Source organism: Pholcus phalangioides, unplaced genomic scaffold, assembly GCF_987345545.1.
Source record: "Pholcus phalangioides strain wild (caught in Gottingen) unplaced genomic scaffold, Ppha-v1.0 ptg000027l_1, whole genome shotgun sequence".
NCBI classification, from domain to species: Eukaryota; Metazoa; Arthropoda; class Arachnida; order Araneae; family Pholcidae; genus Pholcus; species Pholcus phalangioides.
In genome coordinates, this window is record NW_028301617.1 from 2,269,633 (window position 1) to 2,274,835 (window position 5,203).

The following is a 5,203-nucleotide window of genomic DNA, read 5'->3' on the forward strand; positions in this document are numbered from 1 at the left end:
ACTTATTCTATATTTAATTATTCAAACTTTTATTCAAAAATTTTAATTTTTATTTATTTTATCTATTTGATTTTTATTATCTTAGTGTCATCATATTATTTTCATTTCGTTTATTTTTCAATCATTCAAAATTTTATTTTTTAATGTTTCATCGTTTATCTATTTGATTTTTATTATCTTTGTGTCAACATTTTATTTTCTTTATGTTTTTATCGTTACTATTCATCTATATATCGTTTTTTCATTATCTTTGTTATTTTATTTTTATTTACTTAAAATTGTTTATTTTGTCGTTTGAAGATTTTACATTTCTTAAATAATATATTTTTAAATTAAAATGTCATGTGAATAAATTTCACGCGTAGTTCAAAAAATGAGACAGACTACAAGTTTATACAGTTCAAATATTTATTCATATCAAGATATCGATAGCATGCTCGATAAGTTTATACATTTGTCTGGAATTTAAATTAATTCCTTTTATCGTCGGTGTGTTATTGACAAAAACACGAATGTCATAAATTGTATTACATTTCGTGAAAAAAACACCATCACCAAGAGGTTGGGAACGAGAACAGTTTCCTCTAAATTTGAAGCTGGGGTCGTCGTACACATTCAATGCAAGGCTAGATAACGTGATAATCACGGACACAACGATGATCCCGATCAAGGCTTTCCCGGTCTCTTCACGGCTAAAAATTTTTCTCTGGGCCGTCACAGCGCTATCCTTTGATACGTCTTGCATAACTCTGTACTTATCACGATCTCCACTGGAAATGACAAATGCTAGCGGGATTTCAGCAATTAATATGCTTCATTATGAAAAATCGACGTGGTCTTTCTAGTGTTAAACTGTATTTACGTTGAATTGGATATGAAAACCGTGTCTCTGACATGTCTCAATGAATAAAATTTTCATAACTTAAGAAAATATTCATTTCCTGGCGTTTTATGAAATATGAATGTTTCTTACATTTCTGCTGAAAAGATTTCTAATGTTTATCAATCCGGGAAGTTACTCCGGCTTACGTACTATAAAATATTATATCTGTATGTTTATTCGAGTTTTTTTTTCATGAATTTTACGTTCCTTAGCAGACATTGTTATAACGAGAGGCATGTTTTTTCGAATAGTGATGAGAATAACAAAAGGCTAAAAATAAACTACTGAATCCGATATGACTGGTGTCAACTAAAGAGTGGACATGACACTTTATCTTTTATTCTTTCTCGCACCAATTTTCTCAGAAGCATGTGTGTATTAAATAAAATAATAATACTTTTATAAAAAAAGGGATAAATAACATGAAAAAATGTTAAAACTCATAAAAATGATAAAAATGTTAAAACTCATAAAAATGATAAAAATGTTAAAACTCATAAAAATGATAAAAATAATCCACTAGGAATTTTTAGCCAGCAAGACTTCAAAATGAAAGTCCTTTTTTTACTGTTTCTAAATCGCATGTTATATCGTGACTTAGAACGTGACCTACGTGAGTGGCACTTATTACTTTCAAAGGTCACGCTTAGAATGACCAACTGAACACATTATTCCGCCCTAACTATTCAGTGTGAATCCATTGTTTCTTTCATAAAAGTTCTCACAGTGAATGCTTTCCAAAATCAGTTTTTGGTTTCCAATCTCTAATTCCGACATATTCAATTTCTCGAGATGGACGAATTCTCAGCTGTTTTCTCTCATTCAATTTACTATCTTTTACTAATTTTAACATATTCTATTTCAAATGAAATTAAATTTATTATTTTTATATATACAGAAAAAAAATTGAATTATGTTAAACATATATACCATCTAGAGAAAAATGCCTGTACCGACGATTAAAAAAATTACATTGTTATTAAGGGATAAATAAAATATTTATAAAATTAACAAAAAAATATAAAAAACACAAGACAAAATTACTGATGTCAAATAAAAAATAAACACAGAAAAAACACATACAAACACAATATATAAGGGAAAATTCTTAATTTATGATGAAAAATGCAAGAGAAACAAGACAATTTTACGTTCACATAAAATTCCAAGATTTAACGAAATGAAATGATTTTTTCAGCTGTTGTCGTAAAGTACTCCAGATATCACACTATAAAACGAAATGAGTTTTTATATATATATAAGTTATTCTTCTTAGATTATTTTCACAAATTCAACAAAATGGGATACATGTCGCTCTTTTAGTTTTTCTTAGATTTCCACAGTGGTTTCAAAGGATTCAACCTAAACTTTGCGCTAGTCAACTAGTTGATTTGTTCTCCCACCCCCACAAACAAGAGCGACAATAGAGAAGGTAGTATGGATACAGATGATTGCAATATCAAAGATGGATAGACGAAACAAATACAGAGATGTTTGGTTTATGGTGTATGGATGAGATGAATAATGGTTTCTCAAAACTGAATTGTTCAAATGGATAAAGTATTCACGTAATTTTCGAATGATGTTCAATATGATGAGACTTAACAAACCTCTTTTATTATTTCAATGCATTAATTCCTTTTGACATATTTTCTTTGATTTCGTGATTTTTCCCCTTTTCAAATTACCGATTTTTGATTTAAAAAAAAGACACAGTTGTATCATTTTCATCAACTTTTTTAACAGAAAATACTTTAACTACCGTGAGCTAATAAAATATGAATTCGATTATTTTACTCTTCGTATGCTCATTCAAACTTTTCCTTGGACTCATCATTCGCGACGTTTCAAAGAATTATTTTCCGATAAAACTTGCATTTTCGATGAAAAGATTTTTCGTCGAGGTTTCTTCCCGCTATCTTTCTATTGTTTATTAACCTATTGCCGCGAAGATACTTCAGCTTTAATGTTATAAAATATTATCTCTGTATATTTCTTCGTGTTTTTTCATGAATTTTACGAGTCTCAGCAAAATTACATCGGTACTTGATAACTCTCATATCGAATTGTTGAACATCAACGAGGTCACGAAACCCCCATGCCACATTAAATACTCAATATTTCTCACCCATATGAGCGTTAATGCTGAGAGTAATACTTTGATTTAGACAAAATTTATCACTTTAAATTCACTTTGAACGTATACGCCTGATAAAAAAATTTATTACCCATACCAGACTGTTGAAAAAGACGATTAGGTCAACAAATTTTGGGCGTTCACTCTTAACTTCGAGAACTTTGATGTCCTATATTACGACACAATCTTGACCAATCGATGGGTTTGTAATCCAAGAATGTCGTTCAGAACGGGTACAAATTTAGGTGAAAAGACGGCATATATCATCAATATAGTGGAAGAGAAATTACATCAAGCACAAATATTATAGAAAGGCGTTTATTCAGTAAAATAATTATACTTTAAAATAAAAGAGGTCATTGAAAATGATAAAAATGATTTAAAAAAACATTGAAAATGGTAATAAAGAAAAAATGGTAGAAAAAAATATTACAAATTTTAAAGAGGATGAATTTGAACACAAAGTGTGTGGGAGACTGCCATGTGTTTGCCTTATCCACAGAGTAATAATACTTTATATCTTAAGTCTATGGCCTTATCCTTGCAAACAACAAAGATGGATGCCCAGAGAATGGAAGAAGGGGGTCATCGGTTGCTACAAGATCTTGATGTACTCAGATCTTGTAGCATCCATCTTTGTTGATAGTCCTTTGCAAGGATAAGAGAATGGAAGTGAAGGCAGAATGGAGAATGGAAGATAAGGCAAGGATAAGAGAATGCCCAGAGAATGGAAGAAGGGGGTCATCGGTTGCTACAAGATCTTGATGTACTCAGATCTTGTAGCAACCGATGACCCCCTTCTTCCATTCTCTGGGCATTCTCTTATCCTTGCCTTATCTTCCATTCTCCATTCTGCCTTCACTTCCATTCTCTTATCCTTGCAAAGGACTATCAACAAAGATGGATGCTACAAGATCTGAGTACATCAAGATCTTGTAGCAACCGATGACCCCCTTCTTCCATTCTCTGGGCATCCATCTTTGTTGTTTGCAAGGATAAGGCCATAGACTTAAGATATAAAGTATTATTACTCTGTGGATAAGGCAAACACATGGCAGTCTCCCACACACTTTGTGTTCAAATTCATCCTCTTTAAAATTTGTAATATTTTTTTCTACCATTTTTTCTTTATTACCATTTTCAATGTTTTTTTAAATCATTTTTATCATTTTCAATGACCTCTTTTATTTTAAAGTATAATTATTTTACTGAATAAACGCCTTTCTATAATATTTGTGCTTGATGTAATTTCTCTTCCACTATATTGATGATATATGCCGTCTTTTCACCTAAATTTGTACCCGTTCTGAACGACATTCTTGGATTACAAACCCATCGATTGGTCAAGATTGTGTCGTAATATAGGACATCAAAGTTCTCGAAGTTAAGAGTGAACGCCCAAAATTTGTTGACCTAATCGTCTTTTTCAACAGTCTGGTATGGGTAATAAATTTTTTTATCAGGCGTATACGTTCAAAGTGAATTTAAAGTGATAAATTTTGTCTAAATCAAAGTATTACTCTCAGCATTAACGCTCATATGGGTGAGAAATATTGAGTATTTAATGTGGCATGGGGGTTTCGTGACCTCGTTGATGTTCAACAATTCGATATGAGAGTTATCAAGTACCGATGTAATTTTGCTGAGACTCGTAAAATTCATGAAAAAACACGAAGAAATATACAGAGATAATATTTTATAACATTAAAGCTGAAGTATCTTCGCGGCAATAGGTTAATAAACAATAGAAAGATAGCGGGAAGAAACCTCGACGAAAAATCTTTTCATCGAAAATGCAAGTTTTATCGGAAAATAATTCTTTGAAACGTCGCGAATGATGAGTCCAAGGAAAAGTTTGAATGAGCATACGAAGAGTAAAATAATCGAATTCATATTTTATTAGCTCACGGTAGTTAAAGTATTTTCTGTTAAAAAAGTTGATGAAAATGATACAACTGTGTCTTTTTTTTAAATCAAAAATCGGTAATTTGAAAAGGGGAAAAATCACGAAATCAAAGAAAATATGTCAAAAGGAATTAATGCATTGAAATAATAAAAGAGGTTTGTTAAGTCTCATCATATTGAACATCATTCGAAAATTACGTGAATACTTTATCCATTTGAACAATTCAGTTTTGAGAAACCATTATTCATCTCATCCATACACCATAAACCAAACATCT